Source organism: Palaemon carinicauda, chromosome 9, assembly GCF_036898095.1.
Source record: "Palaemon carinicauda isolate YSFRI2023 chromosome 9, ASM3689809v2, whole genome shotgun sequence".
Lineage (NCBI taxonomy): Eukaryota > Metazoa > Arthropoda > Malacostraca > Decapoda > Palaemonidae > Palaemon > Palaemon carinicauda.
This window is the reverse complement of record NC_090733.1, coordinates 151,020,505-151,048,004: the sequence shown is the minus strand read 5'-3', so window position 1 is coordinate 151,048,004 and position 27,500 is coordinate 151,020,505.

Here is a 27,500-nt window from a genome sequence, read left to right as displayed (position 1 = left end):
AAGAAATGCTATATAAATGAAATATTTTCCAAATAAAACGCACCTTTTTTTCAAATCCCGAATAAGTCTGGTGTGTAATAAGACCAGTGTTAATGTATGCATCGGAAACGTGGGCTCTAAGACGAAATGGGAAAGCATGAGAATGATGAGATGGATTATGGGAATATCACTCTTTGAAATATTGGAAAATGATAAATAAGAAGACTGGCAGGCGTAGTAAAGATTACATAGGTGATAAGCGTGTCATAATTGAGATGGAATGGGCACTGTTGAGGATGGATGGTGAGGAGGGAGTGAGGAGGGCTTGAGAGGAACTTGTTGAGGGAAGGAGATCGAGAGAGAGGCAAATAATTAGATGGATAAATAAGGTGAACGATGATATGGACAAAAAAAAAAAAAAAATAAAAAAAAAAAGGATGCCATTCATACATGGCATTGAAGAGTGTGCATCGGGCAACCGACCCTTTAATGTTGGGAAAGATATCCCAAAACATCCAGAGATTGGCTCTATGTATGAGAAGACTCATAAAAGCTAAAGGCTCTATGAACAAGTGGTTCAAAGTTGAGCCACAAATTCAAGTAATCTGAACATTTCGGAGAAAATGCCAAAACTCTTGAAATTGTTCATTAGTAAACTTCGTTGTAAGAGGACGCTTCGGAGACATGAACATTACTCGTGCTCTAATAACCATGTTTAGAGAAGGGTGAGTCTACTCTGACATTGAATGGCTAAAACAAGTATTATTATTATTATTATTATTATTATTATTATTATTATTATTATTATTATTACTATCATTATTATTATTATTATTGTTGTTGTTGTTAATTATTAATTATTATTATCATTAATTATCGATTATCATTTATCAATTATTAATTAATAATTACTAATTATCAATTATCAATTATCAACTATTATAATTATTACTATTATTATTATTATTACTATTATTATTATTATTATTATTATTATTATTATTATTATTACTTACTTACTAAGCTACAACCCTAGTTGGAAAAGCAGGATGCTATAAGCCCAAGGACTCCAACAGGGAAAATATCCCAGCGAGGAAAAGAAATAAGGATATAAATAAACTACAAAGGAGTAATTAACAATTAAATAAAACAGTAATAAAACTAATTCATATACAGACTATAAAAAAAATAAAAAAAAATATGAGGAAAAGAAATAAGATAGATTAGTGAGTACGAGTGTGCCCCCAAGGAAGAGAATGTATAAAGAAAAAGGAGAATATGTAAAGAATAGGCCAGATTATTCGGTGTATATGTAGGCATGTGGAAATGAAACGTAACCAGAGGAGAATCCAATGAAGTACTGCCTGACCAGTCAAAGGACCCAATAATTCTCTAGCGGTAGTATCTCAACGGGTGGATGGTACCCTGGCCAACCTACTACCTTTAAAATTAACAATTCAAGAGCCATAGAAATGGAAAGCTAAGTAATGTTTAGTTTCAAGAAGATAATAGTTCTATTAAGAGATTTATATCATTATGATATCAAACTATTGCGACAGTCTTAAACTTACGAAACATAGATACAGCTTTCGTAATACAGCCAATTACAATGGATTTATACGCAGCGTCTAAAAACTAAGAATTAAAAGTATTACATAAAAAGAAAAAAAAAATGAAAACAATAACAGCGGCCTAACTTGAACGAAATCTAAATAACGCCTTTCATAACAGATGGTTCAAAAAGCAACAGCGCATTTTAGGCTGGTGGAAAACATTCAAAATTGGCACAATGACCAGAAACATGTCATTTCCATAATGGCGCTCCTTAACGACCGTAGATAAGAAAAGTAATAAAGGGGGCAGGGCGATCGTAAGAAATGACAGCGAATACATGTCAGCGAAAACGCTCATAAAGACATTAACATTACAGGAAGGAAAAGCCCCTGGAGGAGGTTTCTTGAGAGAGAGAGAGAGAGAGAGAGAGAGAGAGAGAGAGAGAGAGAGAGAGAGAGAGAGAGAGAGAGAGAGAGAGAGAGAAAGAGAGAGAGAGAGAGAGAGAGAGAGAGAGAGAGAGAGAGAGAGAGAGAGAGAGGAGACAAAAAAGGAGCTACATATAAGAAAGAGAGGGGGAGGGACAAAAAGGAGCTACATATAAGAAAGAGAAGGGAAGGAACTAAATGAGAGAAAGTGAGAGTGAAAGAGAGAAGGAGGACCAAAATGGAGCTGCATACGAGAGAAGGGAAATGACAAAAGAAAAAACTATATGAGAGAGAGAGAGAGAGAGAGGGGGGGGGGGCCTACATATGAGCAAGAAGGGGTAAAGAGCTAAATGAGAGAAAGTGAAAGAGACTGAGAGAGAGACGGGGACAAAAAGTTACATGCGAGAAAGGAAATGATAAAAAAGAAAAAACTAAATGAGAGAGAGAGAGAGAGAGAGAGAGAGAGAGAGAGAGAGAGAGAGAGAGAGAGAGCGAGAGAGAGAGGGGGGAACTACATATGAGCGAGAGAAGGGGTAACGAGCTAAATGAGAGAGAGAGAGAGAGAGAGAGAGAGAGAGAGAGAGAGAGAGAGAGAGAGAGGGGGGGACAAAAAGTTACATGCGAGAAAGGAAATGATAAAATAGAAAAAAACTAAATTACATGAGAGAGAGAGAGAGAGAGAGAGAGAGAGAGAGAGAGAGAGAGAGAGAGAGAGGCAGGCAGGAACACTTCACATCACCAATTCGTGTAAAAGTCAAGTTGAACACAAGCAAACAGGCCAGATCAGTCGTTTTAATTAACAAAGACAAGCAGAAAGAGATTGAAACTCGACGCTCTGCGTAAATATAGATTGACAACCGACTAAACATAAAAAAATAGCTTTTCATGAATATGATTATCTTGGTTTCACCGATATATATATATATATATATATATGTATATATATATATGTATAGATATGTATATATATATATATATATATATATATATACATATATACATATATACATATATATAGATATATATATATACATATATATATATATCCATATCTATATATATATATATATATATATATATATATATCCATATCTATACATATATATATATATATATATACATATATATATATATACATATATATATATATATCATATACATAAATATATTATATACATATATATATATATATATATATATAGAGAGAGAGAGAGAGAGAGAGAGAGAGAGAGAGAGAGAGAGAGAGAGAGAGAGTCTGAAATAAACATTCAATTATCGTAGATAAAATTCGTCATCTAACGGTTAAAAAAATCTAAACAAACTTCGCAAAAAAAAAAAAGATAAAATCATTCAGTCGCTCCACCCAAGGAAGCAGGAACCCGAGAAAAGAAAGAGAGAGAGAGAGAGAGAGAGAGAGAGAGAGAGAGAGAGAGAGAGAGAGAGAGAGAGAGAGTTGGCGCTATCAGTTCCGTTTGTTCTGCAAACAGAACTAACGAGACCCAACGACTTCCTTATCTCCTCTTCCGCCGGCGAAGAGAGATCGAGTCGAGGAGTGCTCGACATATACAGGTCTGATTCGACGATACGGAAGAGCGAAGGTCCAGGTTGTATGAGTTGCTGAGTCCCCTTTTTTTTTAACCCATTTTGAGAAATCCTACGAAAATGTCATGACGGTCTTTCAATTGGAGGGGAAAATTGAACTGCTTTGCAAATACTGGCAAATGGTCCCCTTAAAATGGATTTTGATTTGTCATGCCGTCACTCTCCGGAGAGAGATAGGTGAATATGTCTGTATATAGATATATAGGCAGATTGATATGGTATTGGTGAATAGCCCTCTATAACAGTATTATTATTATTATTATTATTATTATTATTATTATTATTAGCCAAGCTACAACCCTAGTTGGAAAAGCAAGATGTTATAAGCCCAAGGACTCCAACAGGGAAAAATTAGCCCAGTGAGGAAAGGAAATAAGGAAATAAATAAATGATGAGAGTAAATTAACAATATATCATTCTAATTTGATTCGCTTATTTTATTTTTCTTCGGGACAACTATTCTATCTTTTTTTCTCTTCCTCTAGTTTTGTTAAAGTTGTTTATAGTTTATAAAGGAGATATTTATTTTAATGTTACTATTTTATCTTCCTAGTTTCCTTTCCTCACAGGGATATTTTCCCTGTTGGAGGGCCTGAGCTTATAGCATTCTGCTTTTTTAATTAGGGTTGTAGCTTAGAAAGTAATAATAATAATAATAATAATAATAATAATAATAATAACAATAATAATTTAACCCAATTTACCTTTTGTATCTCTGCAATACCAGCAATATCTTTATTCTACGATAACCTTTTCTTCGAGCAGGAACAAAACTAAAAGGAATATGAATCACTAAGACTATCTCTCAATTACAGTTGCGGAGAGTACATTTAAAAGTCAAAAAGATACAAATAAACTTAGTTTTTTTGTCAAGATATCACTACATATTAGATATACGGATCGGCTGAAGTGGACTTGACTTAGTAATTCACATGGCAATTTATTCTCATCTAATGATAATTACCAAAGCATAATTCCTCCGGAAAATCGCTAATGCGCAATAAAATTTAATTTGATATATTTGACTTTAGTGATTTTGAAAATTATGAAGGAAATTGTTTCATTTAACTTTTCTTTGCAAATAAAATTAAATTTTGGTGATAAAAGATAATACAAAAACATTCAAGAATTTTTATTTCTATCTTTAAACTTAAATTTAAAGGTTTAAAGGCCGCTCATGAATGGCAGAGGCTAGGGACAGTGACATTGCCGTATCAAGCAGGACAATGCCCTAGAGACTGACCATATTACATTTGATCAGCGCCCAAGCCCCCTCTCCACCCAAGCTAGGACCAAGGAGAGCCAGGCAATGGCTATTGATGACTCAGCTGATAGACCTATAGACTCCCCCAAACCAACCCACCTTAACTCACAAGGATGGTGAGGTTGCAACGACCAAAGGAACTAACGAGTTCGAGCGGGACTCGAACCCCAGACTGGCAATCACTAGGCAAGGACGCTACCACCAGGCCACCACAACCTTTTTTTTTTAAACTTTAAATTTAAGGAAATAACTTTTAGTATTTTCTTAAACTAAAATATTTAAAAAATTTCAAAAAATCTAAAACCTGACTTTTCAAGTGAAATGTTTCCAGCCTGATTGATTTTAACCCCGATACACAATACCTCAAAGCTATTCTTGGCAGGGTAAACAGCGTAATTATCCATAACCATTGGCTAGATTATAGTGTTGCTCCTCAAGGCCATGCAATTACTAAACTTCCATTGATCCCTAACCCTCACGCCAATAAAAGTATTCAGTTTAACAAAGTCTTATTATAACTTGAGTTAATCGTTATGTTTGAAATATATTCACTTTAACAAGTCTTGTAACTTCATAATGAAGCGAACTATTATACATATAATGTCATAGCGTGAACGGATGATGATGATGATAATAATAATAATAATAATAATATAACAATAATATAATAATAATAATAAATAACAGCAACAACAAAAACAACAACAACAACAATAATAATAATAATAATAATAATAATAATAATTCCATCTGGACGGATTTATAGATTCTGACCTATATGAACTGGTGTCGGGACCTGGGAGGTCATTCAGCGAATGAAGAAGAAACGGAAGTAAATTTTAGTAGAAAGCTAAAAATCGGGTGCTGCTAAGGGGCCTAGTGCATACAGTGCGTCGCTTAAGAAGTACTCATAGCACACCTATCTTTCCAATTTCAATGAAATAGAAAATACTGAAACAATTGAAATTTATTTCTTCAAATAAGATTTTGTATCTTCATCGCGAAGTGAATCAATTGCTTTGTAAAGAAAACAAAAAGACAAAAAAACCTTGTTCTAATCTCTTTAAAAGTAGATCAACATAAATATTTTCTAAACAATTTCAACTTCATGACAAAGAGAATTGTTATACTTGAAAAAGTCCCGGATTCGTTACGACCCCATTTAAAATTCCATTAATGCCTTTAAAAAGTAATAAAGTTTAGAAACCTTCAAATAATAGGTAAATGTCATGAAAATGCCAAATGATGAAGACCGACCTTATTTTTTAAATCTTAGGATTCCGGTGAGTCAGCACGATATTTAGAAATAATAATAATGATAATAATAATAATAATAATAATAATAATAATAATAATAATATGTTTACTATTATACCCTAATTAACTACAAGTTGGCCATTATAATGATTGAAGCAATAATTTACTAGAGCCTGTAAGTTATTGCCTTTATCTGATCAAGTAATGTCTCCGAGAGCATATTTACAGATAAAATATTAAAGATAAGTATGAATATGAAAATTCAAATAAGAATCTATAAGTATGGAACAAAGGAAATATCCAAATATCCAATATCTAAAAATAAACAAAGAAAATATTCAATATCCAAAATCAAAAATTGCGAGAAGTAATTGGTTGTGGTTGCCTACTGGAAACGTTCCTTCCTATAGTTAATCTATTTTAGCAAGGCATATTTGCACATTATTTATTGAAAAAACCTATATCTCAAGGAGAAATTTAGGTTAGTAAATAAGTTTCGATTCACATTACTTGGTAATTGTTTGAGAACAATGAAGGTGTTCGGACAAAAATACTTCCGACCAATCAGGTATCAGGAAACTTTTCCGAGCAAGAGGGCACCCTTTCGAGTCGGTGCAAATCTGCCTCGCTAAAATAATTTGACTATAGCAATCTCTAAGATGAGAGTTCGAGATAGCCCAGCGGCATAGTAAGAAATATGAAACCAATTGTTCAAATTGTTCTAAAAGCACCAAAATTGGCACACATGTGGATTAATACATTCTGAACAATTTTGGATATGGAGGCATTCAAGATTCTCCCCGTAGCACATTTGGCGGCCATTTTTCAAAATGGCCGCTATTTACCGTTAGCGTCATTGAATATGTACCATAATTTGTCTTCTTGTGGATGCTAAAGGTGATAAGTGTGCTAGAGGTGATAAGTATTGTACAATTACACATACTTCTGTGCTTACCAAATAATTTGGCTACCATTTCACAAGAAAATGAATTTTACTTTGCAGCGGCAGCGTTGGTGGCAGTGACGGCGGCTGCAGTAATAGTATAGTGTTGATAGTCATGGTGCTTGTAGTAGTAACTTGTGGTAACATGGTGGTGTTTTGTGTCTTTGCAGGTGAGGCAGCAGCAGCACCACCTGACATCAGAGACGCGTTGTTCCAGACTGCAGCCATGGCAAAGAAGTTCCAACTGGTCGATACTTTTGAGCAACGTACTCCCACAACACCTCCTGAGACAAACTGGAAGCTGTGTCTTGTATGTCAAGAGGAGACAACAGAGTCACTTGTCTGCCCAGTACTGTCTAAACGCCGAGACCCTGGGAGTGGATACACGACAATGGCTGCAAACTTGGTCAAATTTGATGAACTCGGAGAACTGCCAAGAACTGTTCAGTTACAGAGACTAGATGAAGGACAAGGTGTTGAGGCGACAATGGTTGCCCACCAGGCCAAGTGGCATAAAACATGTATGCTCAAATACAATAACACAATGCTACGAAGAGCAGAGAAGAGACGCATCGCAAGCAGCTCAGCATTTGATAGTACTGACAATGTCCAGGCCAAGCGCGCCAGAACACACTCTTCAGAAGCCACTACCAGCGGCACCTCCTGCTTTTTCTGTGGAAAGTCTGGCACAGAGACCCTACATGAAGTAACAACCTTCCAGGTGGACACACGCGTACGGAAGTGTGCAGCGCAAGTTGGGGACAATGAACTCATAGCCAGGCTCAGCATGGGTGATATGGTGGCTCTGGAGGCCAAGTACCATTCCAAGTGTTTGTTGGCTCTTTACTATCGTGCAAAGACCACTGTAGAAGCCGAGCAGAAAACTGACCATGAAGGTGTAATGTCAAGAATCGTACTGGCTGAACTGGTCCTGTATATCGAGGAAACCCACCTAGAAGAGGGCACCACCCCAGTCTTCAGACTCGCAGAACTTGTAAAGCTATACACAACAAGAATGGAACAGCTCGGGGTTGTTTTGTGCCAGAAAGTTAATAGCACAAGGCTGAAAGAGCGCCTGTTAGCCCAGATACCAGGCCTGATATCCCACAGCAAAGGCCGAGATGTTTTACTAGCGTTTGATGAAGACATTGGTGAAGCGCTAGGCAAAGCCTGCGAGCAAGACTGTGACACTGAGGCAGTTCACCTTGCGCGTGCTGCACAGATAGTTCGTCGATATATGTTTGAAGACACTTACCAATTCCGTGGATCATTCCCGGGCGGCTGTCAGGAGGACTCTGTGCCAAACGTACTAGTTGCAATGGTAAATATGGTGCTGGATGGCCCCACCATCAAGAATCAAAGCCATTCCTCTTCAACACAAGCAGCTCTTTCCATTGCGCAGCTTCTCAAGTTCAACAGTGTCAAGCAAAGTCGGAAGCAGGGAGCAACCAAGACACAGGAGCCTCCAGCTGTCAGACACAGTACGTCTCAAGAAACTCCTCTTCCAACCTATGTTGGCAAAGTTTCCTGCGAGTTGATAGCAACAAAGTGTAGCTCTTCAGCTACCTCTCCACCATGCTTGCAGAGTCCTTTCAAGAAGAAGGCAAGGAACTGGTCGTCACTGATGGGGAGCAGGTGATCTGTGTTCCACAGCAAGAGGATGTCAACTCACTCGCCCCATGCAACCAAGAAGAGGCAGACACCCGCATGATGCTACATGTAGCACATGCTGCACAACATGGTCACCACCAGATACAGGTTCGAACAGTAGACAGTGACGTCGTGGTCCTAGCAGTGATGGTAGTCCAGAAACTACCAGCTGGAGACGAACTCTGGGTAGCCTTTGGGACAGGCAAGAACTACCGCTACATTGCAGCCCATGAAATAGCTTCCTCCCTTGGTCCAGAGAAGGCATGTGCTCTTCCAATGTTTCATGCCATCACAGGGTGTGATACTGTGTCAGCCTTCGTCGGACATGGGAAGAAATCTGCCTGGGCAACATGGAACACGCTGCCAGAACTCACTGATGCCCTGCTGAGTCTGGCAAATGCACCCACAAGCATCCAAGAGGATACAATGCATGTCATCGAGAGGTTTGTCATACTCCTGTATGACCGCACAAGCAAATGCAAGGACGTCAACAAGGCGAGAAAGCAGCTCTTTGCAAAGACGAACTCTGTTCAGAACATCCCGCCAACCTACGCTGCTCTGGAGCAGCATGTGAAGAGATCTGCCCTTCAGGGTGGTCATGTCTGGGGCCAGGCATTGGTACCAACGCCCGTGCTCCCTCCACCAACAGACTGGGGCTGGCATCGGAGTGATGATGGGCTCTACACACCACTCTGGACCACACTCCCTGAGGCATCCAAGGCCTGCTATGAGCTGGTGTCTTGCGGATGCAAGAAAGGCTGCAAAAACCGCTGCAAGTGCAAGAACGCTTCACTGCAATGCACTGGTCTATGTTTCTGTGAAGGCGAATGCCAGTAGATTGGGACAGAAAACTTGCTAACCAACATTATGATCTGTAGACATTCATAATTCTGGTGACCAGATTTGAAAAGTTCGGAATCATAATTAACATAGTGTGGCAAAATCTACGTTATTGTATTACATGTATGTACTGCAGGATTACACAAGTACTGTGCCTAGAGACTGGGCTTTTGGTCGACTATATAACTACAATCTGACCATACTGTAAACTTCCCGTACTCTGTGTATTATTTTGACTAGCAATTTTGCCAGCAATTTGAAATAAAAAAGCAACTTGAGCAATTAAAGTGTGTTCCTGAAATCAGGTACTGGTTATTAGAGGTATTATGTCATTGAGTATTGAAATCTTCATCAAATGTCCACTTTTTCCACAAAATGGCGGCCAGTTTGGGGGCCATTTTTGAGAAGATTCATCTAAATATCTGTTAAACATTTATTGATGTTAATTCTGATGTAAAAAAAGGGAATTTTGGCCCATCTAGCACCAAACTAACGACACATAATGAAGTCTATGTAATGACGCTAATGTTAAATGGCGGCCATTTTGAACAATGGCCGCCATATCTTCCTAAGGGCTAATCTTGAATGCCTCCATATCCAAAAATGTTTAGAATATATCAATCTACATGTGTGCCAATTTTGGTGCTTTTAGACCAATTTGAACAATTGGTCTGCTATGCCGCTGTACTAAGACCCACTCAAGCTCGATAGTGTCTTATAGTGCCTGAAATCTCACATCCTTGTGAGCAAGGGATGCCGGGTATGGGGAAGCCTATAGGTCTACCTGCAGCCATGCCCTTGTCATCTTTGGTCCTACACTGTTAAAAAAAAACTAATTTTCAATCGGAAATTCTCAGAAAAAATATAGCATCAGCCGTATTTCAGTAATATGCGGGTAACTTTACCGGATTTATTTATCATCTTTTACAGGTTGGTGACCGTAATATCACTCCTTTACCTTAATATATTAGCTTTTAAAACGGGAAATGTCAGGCAACATTTATTCCAGGATTTTCGCCGTTTTTTTCCAGCAAATTTTTAAGTGTACAGCTTGTTCGCTGATCATAGGTATACTGTATATGGTCAGTCTTCCGGACATTGTACTGTCCTTTGAATACCCTTAAACTTGGACATTATAATCGGTACAGCTCATCAATTTCGGGCATCATGTCTTTGTCTGTTTGTCTATTCGTCTTAACACTTTCTTCACTTACCACCTTCAATTCTTTATCAATCACTCTTTACATCATTGCCAGATTTATATAAAACTGTCCAATCACAGGACTTCATTTAATCTCATCTGCACATTTTTCCAACACTTTACAATTCATTACCATCAACCTTGTCATTACTCGCCATGTTTTTTCCTACCATTTTCATCTTTATATTCATCCCTTTCTTCATTTACCACCATCAATTTTCCACATCCATCATCCTCACCAGTAAAATTCGCCCATCCCTCATTCTTCCACCTATTCATCTATCGTCCTCTTTCTTTTTCCCTTTCTCTTCCCATACATCTTCCATTTATCCCGCATATTTCAATCCATCTGATCCATCTCCTAAAAGTTTCTGCCGCTAATTATCAATTACAAAATCCTTCAATCATCTCCCATCTTTCCATCGGCCCTTTTCCATTTCTTCCCCATTTTCATCTCCTTATCCTTCCAAATTTTAATCTCCTTATCCTTCCCCATTTTCATCTCATCCTTCCACTTTTTCGTTTCATTCTCTTGCCCATTTCCACCTCCTTATCCTTCTTCATTTCCATCTCCTCCTTCCCCATCTTCATCTCATCATCCCTACCCATTTCCATCTCCTCATCCTTCCCCATTTTCATCTCCTCCTTCCCAATTTTCATCTCATCATCCTTTCCCATTTCCATCTCGTCATCCTTTCCCATTTTCATCTCCTCACCCTACCCCATTTTCATCTCCTCCTTCCCCGATTTCATCTCCTCATCCTTCCCCATTTTCGTTTCATCCTGCCACATCTCCATCTTATCCTTCCTCATTTTCATCTCATCCTCCCAAATTTTCCTCTACTGTACTCATCCTCACTCATTTTCATCTCATACTCCCCTATTTTTATCTCCTTGTCCTCCTAGTTTTCATATCCTCATCCAACCCAATTTTCATCTCATCCTTCCCCATTTTCATATCGTCATCCAGCCCTATTTTCATCTCCTCATCCTCCCCCATTTTCATCTCCTCATCCTCCCCCATTTTCATCTCCTCATCCTCCCCCATTTTCATCTCCTCATCCTCCCCCATTTTCATCTCCTCATCCTCCCCCATTTTCATCTTTTCTTATCATTCCCCCTATTCCTCTCATCCTGCCCCCTTTTCATCTCCTCATCCTCCCCCGGCTTTCATCTCCTCATCCTCTCCCCATTCCCATCATCATCCTTCCCCTCCCCTTCATTCCCCAAAAATCCCCATCAACGAATGTCCGTTAGTCCTCCTGGCTTTCCTTACTCGCCACTTGCTTCAGATTTACATCATCCCAACGACTTCGGCAAAAGGATTTGCGAAAGAGGCTTTTAGCTTAAGGGTCCACCGGATTCATTAACGCTGCTTCCCTAAATCGCGCCAATGAAGGTTCACCACCCCAACCTCAACCCCCCCCCCCCCCCTTTTTTTTTTCCTCTCCCTGAAATTTCGTGGAAATTTCCGAACGAAAGGTAATGGCGAACAATGGATGCCTTTGCGAAAGATTTAAAGCTTTGTTTATTTACCAGAACCACATATACACACAGAAACACAAACACACACACACACACACACAAATATATATATATATATATATATATATATATATATATATATATATATATGTATTATAATGTGTAACAATATTATATATAATATTTTAGATATATAAAAATTTGAATATGTAAATATACATATAAATACGTTTATTCACATCCATGCACACACACCCGCGCGCGAACACACACACACGCGCACACACGCACACACACACATATATATATATATATATATCTATATATATATATATATATGATAAATTTTGCACATTTTTACGTGTTTTTCATATTCAAATAAGCCATATATATTTTTGATATATTAATGTCTGGATTCTCTTAACGACCTCGGGATCATAGCCCCAGGCGAAATCGCACAAAGACAAGAGCTTGGCTCCGGCCGGGAATCGAACCCTGGTCGGCAAGCTTATATAGACAGTGACTAACCCATTCGGCCGAATGGGTTAGTCACTGTCTATATAAGCTTGCCGACCAGGGTTCGATTCCCGGCCGGAGCCAAGCTCTTGTCTTTGTGCGATTTCGCCTGGGGCTATGATCCCGAGGTCGTTAAGAGAATCCAGACATTAATATATCAAAAATATATATGGCTTATTTGAATATATATATATATATATATATATATGCATATATATATATATATATATATATATATATATATATAATTATATATATGTCTGTGTGTTGAACGGCATTTTCGCTTTTAGAAAGCTTAAAAATATGAAAAATAAAATAGCAAGTAAAAACAATACGTACAACACTTAGAATCTCACCTTTCCCATAATCAGAACTAAATGGCATAATAAAAAAAATATACCAAATTGTAACACCTCTAGAAACAAATCTAAATACGTGTTGTTTATAATCATTATTTCTGTCTAAAGAGTCGAATTATAATTTGTACTATTTGGATATATTTCATTATTGCATCTTTGAATTTACTTTCTATATTTTTAGCTTTTGATGTACCGTGATTTATTTCAATGTTATTTTGCTAGACTTAATGACGGGAAAGATAAGATATATTAGCAGTTTTCTTATTAGGTAATTACGTAAGTAAGCGTGTGTTTCCTTATACACTATATAAATTACTAAAAAGGTTCAATATCATTTTCGTTCGACCTTAATAATCCTATAAAATTGCAGAGTCGGCCACTAGAGTCCACATTTTCCATCTGTTTCTATTCCTTGCATCTTTTTCCCCAGTCCCACATCACCCTTATATCTCATCAAACCCCAATTCTATCTGATCCGATGACGACCCCATCCTCCTCCCCAACACTACCATGTTTTTAGCTCTCTTGATTGATTCCACCTTCTCCCTTCTCATTACATGGCCATGGTATCTCAGACTATCTTCACTAGCCTTCTCTTTTACATTGCACATACCAAACATTCTTCTTACCACTCATTCTCCTTACCACATATTCTTCTTACCACACCTTCTTCTTATATCTTGACTCTCCCTCTTTTCCCAGTAGTGATATTCCAGCAATCCATCTTACCATCCTCATCTCGGTTCCCTCCAAAAATCAAATGCCTTTCCCCTTAATTGCTGCAGTTTCTGTCCCACATAATAGTATATGCCTGATAACTTTGTTTTATATATTGATTTTGAGCCTCAATGGCATTTTCCTGTCTACAACAACTTATAGTTCATTAACACCATGCTTCTTTCACTCTTTCTCACTGCTATCTCAGTAACACGCTCCTCTGTTACAATTGATTCCATGTATGTAAACTCATTATTATGTTTTAGCACTGGTCCATCTTCCACTTAATGTTACCTATCCATGTTCATATATGCTGCTAACCATTAGAACTGTCTTTCCAATGTTCACTTTCAATAATTTCTTTTCTAGGGATTTTTCTTATGTTAGAAACCTTTCTTGCAGTTCTTCTGCGTTTGCTATAATGACTAAATCATCCGCAAACAGCATTTCCCATGATTCTTTGATATTCCTTAATTCAGATGTCAAAATGCCTACAATGATGAGCAAAAATTAACTCAGGGTTGATCCCTGATGAAGGCCAACCTTTACAGGAATGCCTCTGTCTCCCCATATTTTGTCTTTACAGTGGTTCCTAACGCCACGCCCCCCAACATACATCATATGCATTAACCTCACCAACGTTTCCAGTACAACTCTTTCTAAAACACAAGTAGATTAACCTTCTTGGTTTTAGGGTTGTGGTGACCGACGTGGTAACGTCCCTGACTAGTGAACGCCAGACTAGGGTTCGAGTTCCGCTCAAATTTTATAGTTGCTTTGGTCGCTGCAACCTCACCACCCATGTGAGCTAAAGATGGGGGATTTGGGGGAACCTATAGGTCTATCTGCTGAGTCATCAGCAGCCGCTGCCTGGCCCTCCTTGATCCTAGCTTGGGTGGAGAGGGGGCTTGGGCGCTGATCATTTGTATATATGGTCAGTCTCTAGGGAATTGTTCTGCTTGATAGGGCAATGTCACTGTCCCTTGCCTCTGCCATTCATGAGCACCCTTTAAACCGTATCATACGCCTTTGTAAGATCCACAAAACATATGCAAACTTTCATATTTCTTTCTAGAGTAGATACTTTCCTTGTCCCTGTCTTGTCATAAAGATAGCATCCACTGTGTTCTTTCCTTTCATAAACCCCTTCTGGGCTATCAACTCTCTCAACCTTCATTCTACTCTTCTTTCTCGTATCTTGAATACAGGCTCAAAAGGCTTTATTCCACTGTACACCCACAGTTAACACGTCTCTCTTTTGTTGAAATACTTGACAATCCAACTTTCTTCTCACCATATAAGTAAACAAATTAATAGTCATAAATAATTGCAAACATAGATACTGTTCATACAATACGAATGCACGAATATAGTGTACATCAATGTGTCCTTATATTCGAACAGATATCTTTATATGATGTAGTCACCCTAGAAGGGAGTCCAAGATAAAAAAAAAATATATAGGTGAGGCTCTTAGACAAGAGAGTAATACACATTCACATTGCAGCCAATTATCCGACAGAAAACATTATTACTGAATGCATACGATCTACAACATGCACAAAGATCATCTGATCAAAACGCTTACATTTATTTTCTCAAATACTCGGCAAGGATGACCGACACCTTTGGCCTTATGGTATCTAAATCAAGAGTTCTTAAGGGACAGAGAATAGCCAAATAATTACAAGTACATATAAATTTTGTTCTACCTGCGTAAGCTAGAAAGGAAAGCGAAATTGCAATCCAACGAGCATTGTGACTAACGCAAATGTAATTTCCGCTGCTTCATTCTGTAGCAACGAAACATTTATTATTATTATTATTATTATTATTATTAATTACTAATTATTAATCAATTATTAATTAATTATTATCTATTATTATTTATTTATTACCATCTATTTACTTATTCATATTTATTTATTATTGTTTATTTATTATCAATTATTTACCTATCATTCATTATCATTTATTATTATTATTATTATTATTATTATTATTATTATTATTATCATTATTATTATTATCATAAGAAGCGTTTGATCTTAGGATCATTTTAGTTATACGTAATGGATTTATCTCATTCAAAAGGAAATTTAAAAAGGAAGTAAGGGTCGTTCAGATTTTTTTTGCTCGAAAGAAAAACATTGAAGTTTTGCATCAGTCACATTTATGTAGGAGGAAAAATGAAACGCACTCCAGAAAAATATATTCAAGTCTATTTTAAGAGAAAAACATTACATTCCTATTACTCAAATATATACAGTAAATATATATATATATATATATATATATATATATATATAAATATATATATATATATATATATATATATATACAATATATGTATATATATATATATATATATATATATATATATATATATATATATATATATATATATATATATATATATATATATATATATATATGTATATGTATATATGTATGTATATATATATATATATATATATATATATATATATATACATAAACATACATATACTGTATAAATATATACATATATATAATATATATATATATGTATATATAATATATATACATACATATACTGTATAATATATATATATATATATATATATATACATATATATATATATAATATATATACATACATATACTGCATAAATATATATATATGTATATATATATATATATATATATATATATATATATATATATATATATACATACATACATACATAATATATATATATATATATATATATATATATATATATATATATATATATATATATATACATGTACATCCATACATAAATATATATACAAACATCCAGAGAGAGAGAAGAGAGAGATAGAGAGAGAGAGAGAGAGAGAGAGAGAGAGAGAGAGAGAGAGAGAATACAAACAAATGCTTCACGGAACATCAAGAATTTTAACAAAACAAACGGCATCCACGGAAACAAAAGGGGAAAAAATGCCTTTGAAATTCAGACTAAAAAAAACAATTACTTCAATCAATAACAGAAACATTCACAAAGGAACACTGAAAAAGAGCACAATTAAAAAAAAAATATCAATATAAGGAATAGTACTAACGTTATAGATGCAGTCTGAGCAAAGGTCTGGCAGTCATTTTAGTCTTCTAGAAGCGTTTTAAACATTATAGATGTTATCTGAGCAAAGGTCTGGCGGTCATTTTAGTCTTCTTGAAGCGTTTTAAACATTACAGATGTTATCTGAGCAAAGGTCTGGCAGTCATTTTAGTCTTCTAGAAGCGTTTTAAACATTATAGATGTTATCTGAGCAAAGGTCTGGCGGTCATTTTAGTCTTCTTGAAGCGTTTTAAACATTACAGATGTTATCTGAGCAAAGGTCTGGCAGTCATTTTAGTCTTCTAGAAGCGTTTTAAACATTATAGATGTTATCTGAGCAAAGGTCTGGCGGTCATTTTAGTCTTCTTGAAGCGTTTTAAACATTACAGGCAAAGGTCTGGCGGTCATTTTAGTCTTCTAGAAGCGTTTTAAACATTACAGATGTTATCTGAGCAAAGGTCTGGCGGTCATTTTAGTCTTCTTGAAGCGTTTTAAACATTACAGATGTTATCTGAGCAAAGGTCTGGCGGTCATTTTAGTCTTCTAGAAGCGTTTTAAACATTACAGATGTTATCTGAGCAAAGGTCTGGCGGTCATTTTAGTCTTCTTGAAGCGTTTTAAACATTACAGATGTTATCTGAGCAAAGGTCTGGCGGTCATTTTAGTCTTCTAGAAGCGTTTTAAACATTACATATGTTATCTGAGCAAAGGTCTGGCGGTCATTTTAGTCTTCTAGAAGCGTTTTAAACATTACAGATGTTATCTGAGCAAAGGTCTGGCGGTCATTTTAGTCTTCTAGAAGCGTTTTAAACATTACAGATGTTATCTGAGCAAAGGTCTGGCGGTCATTTTAGTCTTCTAGAAGCGTTTTAAACATTACAGATGTTATCTGAGCAAAGGTCTGACAGTCATTTTAGTCTTCTAGAAGCGTTTCAAACATTATAGATGCAATCTAAGCAGAGATCCGGCAGTCATTTTAGTCTTCTGGAACCGTTGTAAATGTTATAGATGCTCTCTGAACACAGATCTGTCAGTTATTCTATTCTTCTGATAGTGTTTTAAACATTATAGATGTTGTCTGAGCAAAGATATGGCAGTAATTCTGGTCTTCTAGAAGCTTTTTAAACGGTACAGAGGCGGTCTGAGCAAAGATCTGGCTGTAATTTTAATCAAAGGAAAGGGTTAATGAACAAAAAATTAAGAATTGAAGACATTTTGAAGATGTTACCGAACGTCTAAATTGGATTTTTGCTCATAAATCATTGGAGGTTAAGATATCAAGATTATTTTGGTGGTCATGTAATATTCTTAAATTCGTGAAAAAAAAATCTATTAGCTTTAATTTTGTGTAACTGGTTATGTAATATTTTTATCTTCTGAAAATCTATTCGTTTCAATTTGCACAACTGTGTTTAAAACATTTATTAACGAAAGAAAAAATCTGCATAATAAACTAATAATTTCCCAGCCAATATTACAAAAAAAAAAAAAAAAAAAACTAACAAACTTTCTACTAAAAAATCTAATTAAAAACATGAAGGCACTAGAAACAAAAAATTCAAAAGCTATACTCGTACATCAATCCAGCCGAATTAAATGGTGCTGTTCATAAGCACCAGGAAGAGATCCCCTTTCATTAGGATTTTCGCCTCTATTGACCCTACGAGTTAGGGGGCATAGAAGCTAATGCAGAGTAATTAAGATGAGCTGCTTGTTATGAAAGCTTTGGTGGACGGTTTGGGAGGGGGGGGGGGGGGGTTCGCCTAATGCATCTAAACAGTCTCTCTCTCTCTCTCTCTCTCTCTCTCTCTCTCTCTCTCTCTCTCTCTCTAGCGTTGAATGCAAGAAGAGGCTGTGTTAAAGGAGTACTCTAATTAGATGTGAATGTATAAAATATACATTTATGTAGAAGATGTTGCTTTATAATTAGACCTGACTAAAATGTCATCACTTTATTTTTTATCAAATGATGTGTGATGTTTCTTACTAAATTACTAAGGAATGCACAAAGACAAAAGTCAACACACAGCGCAACAATCCACCTAATTATATATATACATACATATATATATATATATATATATAATAATATATAATATAATATATATATAATATATATATATATATATATACACACACATATATATACATATATACACACACACACATATATATATATATATACACACACACACACACACACACATATACCTTTACGTGGTGGGAAAGGATTTGCCTGTCGCCATGATCAGCAAAGCTGTACTATTTACAGCCACCCATACTAGGTTGGTTTGCTGTGAGTGATCAGACGAAAAAATCCCACAATCACCAATCGGCACTGGCCAGCCTGATAATAAAAACTTGCCAAACCCCAGACATGAACTTTTCCTGTTTAAGGCTTTTGTCCTGCTGTGGACTATCAACGGCTGCATTTGTTGTGTGTGTGTTTCTGTGTGTGTGTGCTCATGCATGTTTGGGTTTGGTTATTGACGACAATAACCTAGTGAAGCTGTAATACGACCTCATCTTAAACATAGGATGATGAACATCACTTATTCTGATTACAATTGCATATTTGTAGTTTGGGTCATATAGCCTGACTCTAGGCCGGAAAAAAATCATTCAGCTTTGAGTTGCAAAGTGAGGAGAGCATGCAGTTGCACTAATAAGTAAAAGTTGACTGAGATTAAAAGCGAACATGAACTATAGAAAACGGGAACGAAGGTGAGGTAGAAGAATAAAGAGTAAGTCACATAAAGAGAAAGATTGATATGAGAATGAATTAAGTCTTATCTATATGAAAATTAAAATAAAGATGAAATACGCCCCGTCTAGAAGTGAACGAATGCAAGAATTAAGCATATCACATTTAAATATAAACTGGAAAAGGGACAACGTAACACATACGAAAAATAACCAACCCGAAAATTAAATAGATCCTACTTATATCAAAATCAGTGAAAGAATAAAAATTATGCTATAAAATTGTTGAATAAAAAGTAAAAGAAAAACAACATGAGAGAGGAAATAAAAAAAATCCAAGAATGTAATTCAAACTCAGTAACGTAAAAAAATAACCCCACTAAAGAAAGCTAAATAAATACGTTAAAAACTTCAAAAGAAATCTAGTCTTAAGATTATGAGTCTCTCTCTCTTTGGCCTCATGAAAACAAATAAAGTCTCAACGACCGACTCGGAAAAACTACTTCCTCTTTCTCTTTTTGAGAAAATAGGACAGATTTGTCATGATATATCTGGAGGAGTAAAATGTCCTCAGCAAGAAGTAACAATAACCTCATTCTGAGTCTTTGCTATTTGGTTCAGAGAATCCTTTATAGACTTCAGACTTCCGGTTGCAGGACCTGCTGAATTTAAGGAATTGGGGTAGTTTGAATGTAAAGCCAATGGATATATTTACAGCATTTTTTGTATTTGCATACTTTTGATGCAATAATTTCTTCTCCATTATTTATATGCGCCTTAAACGTATTAGTCCCAGTTTATTTGATATAGATTAAAATAATTTCAATATATATACATACATACATACATACATACATATATGCATACATACATACATACATACATACACACACAAATTATATATATATATATATATGTGTGTATATATATATATATTATATATATATATATATATACTGTATATATATATATATATATGTATATATGTATATATACTGTCTATATATATATATATATATATATTACATGCTTTCTGGTGTTCCCAAAGACCTGATAAAGAAAAAACTTAGATAAAAATATCATTGAATTGACAAAGGATTATCATATAAAAGAAAGAATTTATCATATTCACAATACTGTACATCATGATTCAATTAACAATCACAATGCAAGCATTAGGTCAATGTTTGCAATGAATAGGTTAGAATGAAAAATATTGCTTTTCTCTCTCTCTCTCTCTCTCTCTCTCTCTCTCTCTCTCTACAAAGTCAGCAGTCAATCAATCAATGATTTAAAAAAAATTGCTTCTCTCTCTCTCTCTCTCTCTCTCTCTCTCTCTCTCTCAACATTATTCCTACTTACAAAGTCAGCAGTCAATCAATTACTGCAAAAAAAATGAACGAATGAAAAATGCTCTCTCTCTCTCTCTCTCTCTCTCTCTCTCTCTCTCTCTCTCTCCATTTAATCATTCCAGGAAGGAAAAACATCACACATTGCAGCAAATAAACCTGGAATTCCTTCAATGTGATATAAGTTGAGAAACTTTTTTTTTTGAGGGAAACTTAAATGACTCGACAACTTTTCTCCTGAATTTTTCAATGAACTTGTTTCTAGGCGTCGCACCGCGTTCATGATCTTCTAATGTTATATGTGCGTTCATGATCTCCTAATGTTATATGTGCGTTCATGATCTTCTAATATCATATGTGCGTTCATGATCTTCTAATATCATATGTGCGTTCATGATCTTCCAGGGTTATATGTGCGTTCATGATCTTCCAATGCTAAGATATGAAATTCGAAATGCACAATTCACTTTTAAAGACAAAACGTCGTTCCTCAGAAAACATTCTATAAAGTTAATAAAGATGTTATACGGATTAAAACGTTTTCTTCTTTCAAATTGGTCTCGTGGCACGACCTGCAATGTAACCGAAAAAAAAAAAAAAAAAAAAAAAAAAAAAAAAAAGCATATGAATTCCCTTCAGCTCTTCTTGCTCGCTCAGGAAATTGTTTTTGCAGCGTAATGCATGACAAAACATTCCCACGCTCAGCAAGCAAGGTAAAGTAGCTAGCTCCCAGAGTATACTCCATGTCTTCAGTAATGCATCGCTAGATGACCGAAGGCTTGCGTTTGATTTTTCTCAGTGCTTTGCATACACCTCCACCTCCTCCTCCTCCTCCTCCTCCTCCTCCTCCTCCTCCTCCTCCTCCCTCCTCCTCCTCCTCCTCCTCCTCCTCCTTCTTCTTCCTTGAGTACACCTCTGTTGGGTCGAGGCTACCCTTTTTATTAGCCATTTCAATGAGAGCTTTGTAGAAATGTACACACGCACATATGCTTATATATATATATATATATATATATACACATACATACAAACATACATACATACATACATATATATGCATACATACATACATACATACATACATACATATATATACAGTATATATATATTAATATATATATATATTAGTAGAAAGACGAAGGGAAAGCAGATATTTCAGCATTTGGACAGTTTATTTATTGTGGTTAGTTTAATTTCTTATTTTTTTTAGTATATTTCATTCACATTATTTTTATGTATTTCGATGTATTTATTATAATCTTTGCCTGTTTAACGGAATTTCATTGATTTAACGTAATTACGTCCATTGATTTGTTTCATGTTCATTTTTTCAGCTCCGATGATGGGAAATGTTGTTCCCGAAAGCTTAGCAAATAAACTGTCCAAATGCTGAAGTATTTGCTTTCCTTCGCCTTTCTACTGAATCTCAAGCTTTCTAGAAGCGAAAATGCCATTCATTATATATATATATATATATATATACATATATATATATATATATATATATTAATATATATATATATATACATATATATATATGTATATATATACACACAACTTTTTAACACACCTTTTTCCTCTTGGATGGTGTGGCATCAATTGAGTACTGTACATCCTTCCAGTATCACAGAAGGTTCCCAGGGGTGAGTTGCTAGTCCCTCTACATTTCCTACCTACGTGGTTTTAAAAACAACAGTCCAAGATCGAATGCAGTTGGGGGCGTGAAATTGCAATCCCTACATCCTTTTCAAACTAGTTCGTTTCAAGATTATCGGTCAAGGAGGTGGGTGTGGGAGGGCCGGGGGGAGGGGGGGAGGTATAGTCCATTTCTTTTTTCGAGGTAGATTTGCACCGACTCGCAGCGGTCCTGATCGCTGATTGGTTAGAATTATCTCGTCCAACCAATCAGCGATCAGGAAACTTTCCCGAGCTAAAAGGGCACCGCTGCGAGTCGGTGCAAATCTGCATCGCTAAAAGAAATTGACTATAGTAGGTGGCTAATCGTCCGATCAGCTTATATGACAACATGGGTCTCGCCGACTTTATTCCGTTATTTAAGGTAAAATTCCGGAAGAGAAATATGAGGAATACAATGTGACCCTTATGGTGATGTTGGTGATGACGATGCTGGAATTATAGAAACAATGATGATGATGGTAAAAAGGGATCAACATCCTTGACAATAATAAAGTAAAATTATTATCAATATCATTCTAATGATAATGGATGAATAACAACTAAAAATATGATTACCCAAATTTAAACCCCACCAGTAATAAATAATATACGACAAAAATAACATTAATAACACTTCAATCTTGACATCGTCCCCCTACCCAGAATCCTTTCACCCCTCGCAACCCTACACGGAAAAAAAAGAGAGAGAGAAAAAAAAATTAACTCCCGTGCATCGCACTTCCGCCGCGATCGATATCAAAATTAATCTCGGTCCGATCATTATGTAAATGAAATTGCCTCATCAAAAATATTTTCCCTCGTTGGAAACCGCACGCCGGAGGGACGCCAATAATCTATCGACAATATTCAAATACACGGGGCCCAGCCAGTTGCCGTCAAATCATTCAATTTTACGCATGTAATGGAGTCGTCAGTCATCTCTTGATATTTCATGAGCTTACTAATATTTCACGCAATTTTATGATATTCTAGGGCGCTTCGTGATAAATCATATACGTTATTTCTTTGTAGTAGCCTATGACGTTATTAATAGTTTATATATGACATATCTGCTTTGACGTTGTCACTGCTTTTAGAATGATTTATTGTTAATTTATTCTCATCATTTATTTATTTCCTTATTTCCTTTCCTCACTGGGATATTTTTCCCTGTTGGAGCCCTTGGGCTTATAGCATCTTGCTTTTCCAATTAGGGTTGTAGCTTGGCTAATAATAATAATAATAATAATAATAATAATAATGAGAACTTGTCACGTAATTTTATGATAATCTAGGACGCTTCATGATAAATTATACAGTATATAGTATTTCTTTGTTGTGACCTCTTGGAACAGCTCCTGTTTTACAATCTGTTGGACGGGAGTTCGAGACCCGCTCAAGGTATATCGTTTCTAATAGTATCTGCAACATCGCCATCCTTATGACATAGGGATGGTGGGGGGAGAGGTTATTTGGAAAAACCTAAAGGTCTACCTATTGAGTCTTCAACAACCATTGCCTAGCACTCCCTAATCCTAGCTTGCGCACTGATCATATATTATTTTTATTACTACTAATTGCTAAGCTACAACCCTAATTGGAAAAGCTGGATGCTATAAGCCCAGGGGCCCCAACAGGGAATATAGCCCAGTGAAGAAAGGAAACAAGGAAAATATTTTAAGAACAGTAACAACATTAAAATATATATTTCCTATATAAACTATAATAACTTTAACAAAACACGAGTGTACCCTTGGTCAATAGGGCATTACCCTGTCCGTTGTCACTGCCACTCATGAGTGACCTTTAAACCTTCCAATACCATGTTTCCAAACTCTGAAGTGACTTCTAACGCTTTTTTGAGTTAAATGACATTTGAGTGAGGTTTCTATTATGTTAGTCATATGATATTTCCGCTATGAATTATATTTCAGATCTTTTAATATATTAATTCTAACAAATAACAGATTCTATTTTATGAACATGACTTGTCAGTTGTCATAGATGTAATTATAAAAAAAATGGCGGTTAATATTTGGATCAATTATTATAGGCTTAATATAATATAACACACACACACATATATATATATATATATATACTGTGTATATATATATATATACTGTGTATATATATTATATATATACTGTGTATATATATTATATATATACAGTATATATATATATATATATATATACATATATATATATATAATAGAGAGAGAGAGAGAGAGAGAGAGAGAGAGAGGTGATTAGTTATTACCTCATCGCTTACCTTCTTCTCGAATAGAAGCAGTTTTAACCATTACTTTGCTATCAATATGAATATCAAAACAATTAAAAATAATAATAAAAAAATAGTATACAAGAGTACTGCACCACACAGTATAAATCAACAGAAGCTCCCAACGAATAATTTCTCGAAACATAGAAATGTCTTCAACTGCAAAATTATAATTCGGAGGAAAATGGTCGAGGTCCTTTGCGTCATACAATATTAGGGGCTTTAGTTAATTAGCTAGTTGTTATCAATATTATTATTATTATTATTACATGCTAAGCTAAGCAGAATGCTATAAGCCCAAAACCCCAACAGGGGAAATAGCCCAGTGAGGAAGGGAAACAAGGAAAAATAAAATATTTTAAGAAGTGACATTAAAATAAATATTTCCTATATAAACTATAAAAACTTTAACAAAACCAGAGGAAGAGAAATCAGATAGAATAGTGTGCCTGAGTGTACCTCAAGCAAGAGAACTCTAACCCAAGACAGTGGAAGACCATGGTACAGAGGCTATGGCACTATCCAAGACTAGAGAACAATGGTTTGATTTTGGAGTGTCCTTCTCCTCGAAGAGCTGCTTACCATAGCTAAAGAGTCTCTTCTACCCTTACCAAGAGGAAAGTAGCCACTGAACAAATACAGTGCAGTAGTTAACCCCTTGAGCAATGAAGAATTGTTTGGTAATCTCAGTGTTGTCAGGTGTATGAGAACAAGAGGAGAATCCGTAAACAATTGGCCAGACTATTGGGCGTATGTGTAGGCAAAGAGAAAAAACCGTAACCAGAGAGAAGGATCCAATGTAGTACTGTCTGGCCAGTCAAAGGACCCCATAACTCTCTGGCGGTAGTATTTCAACGGGTGGCTGGTGGGAATATATAAAGATGAATGACTAATTATCATGTAAGAGCAACAAATTTCACAAATTAATTTGATAAAAATGATAAGAAAACTAATATTTCAATAATATTTAAAGGATATCAATACACAAGGAAAAAAAAGAAATATCGAGAAGAGTTGAAGTTGAAAATACAAAATGACCAGACATATTAAACTAAAGTTGTCAAGTAAAACCAAAATAAAACGAGAGAGAGAGAGAGAGAGAGAGAGAGAGAGAGAGAGAGAGCACCGCATTCCCATTCCACAGCATTACATAAAACCGACCGAGAAGGCAATCATGCCAAGATTATTAATTTCTCCACAGATGACGAACTCTCTCTCTCTCTCTCTCTCTCTCTCTCTCTCTCTCTCTCTCTCTCTCCATCCGCGTGTGAGCTTGCGGTGGTTGCCATGATATGATCCAATTTTGGGACAATCACCCAAACTGAAATGGCCAATTCAGCCCAGGCTGCGATGGAATGACAAATAGTACTCATCTTGTTCAGGCTGAGTTGAAGCAGTTCGGGAGATATATATATATATATATATATATATATATATATTTCTTTATTTATATGTAGTGCATATATGTACATGTATGTATATATACATTAAAAACATGTGCATTCATAAATACATGTATATAAACATGAACGTATATTATATATATATATAAATATATATATATATATATATATATAGAGAGAGAGAGAGAGAGAGAGAGAGAGAGAGAGAGATGTATACAGAATATACGTGTGTACAACATATATACACAAACAAATGTATACAATACAGTATATACATATATATGTATATATGAATATATATACATATGTATATGCTCTATGTATATAATGTATATACTGTACAGCATGCATGTGTATGTTTGAAATAACTAAAAATAATTTTGAAAATGAAATCCAGTCTAACCCGTGTGGACAAAAACTATTGCAGTAAACGCGCCATAACAAACTTTGAGTTCCAACCTTAAAAACGAGCAATGCGGAAAGAAGACTTTGAAATACGCATTTTGGACAATGTTTTTTTCTCTTAAGGAAAAGGTCATAAGATTGGATTTACGAATCTTTGGACTATAGTTGGCTAGAAAAGCCTATCAACGCCGAAGTTGGACACCAAATTGGAGGGGAAAAGGGTTATGAAGTAGAAGACTACGAAGTGGGTGACAGTAAGGGGAAAATGGTTATGAAGGGGGAAAATGGTTATGAAGTAGAAGACTACGAAGTGGGTGACAGTAAGGGGAAAATGGTTTGAAGTAGAAGACTACGAAGTGGGTGACAGTAAGGGGAAAATGGTTATGAAGGGGGAAAATGGTTATGAAGTAGAAGACTACGAAGTGGGTAACAGTAAGAGGAAAATTGTTATGAAGGGGGAAAATGGTTATGAAGTAGAAGGCTACGAAGTGGGTGACAGAAGGGGAAAATGGTTATGAACTAGAAGACTACGAAGTGGGTGACATTAAGGGGAAAATGGTTATGAAGTAGAAGGCTACGAAGTGGGTGACAGTAAGGGGAAAATGGTTATGAACTAGAAGACAACGAAGTGGGTGACACTAAGGGAAAAATGGTTATGAAGTAGAAGACTACGAAGTGGGTGACAGTAAGGGGAAAATGGTTATGAAGTAGAAGACTACGAAGTGGGCGATAGTAAGGAGAAAACGGTTATGAAGTAGAAGGCTACGAAGTGGGTGACAGTAAGGGGAAAATGGTTATGAAGTAG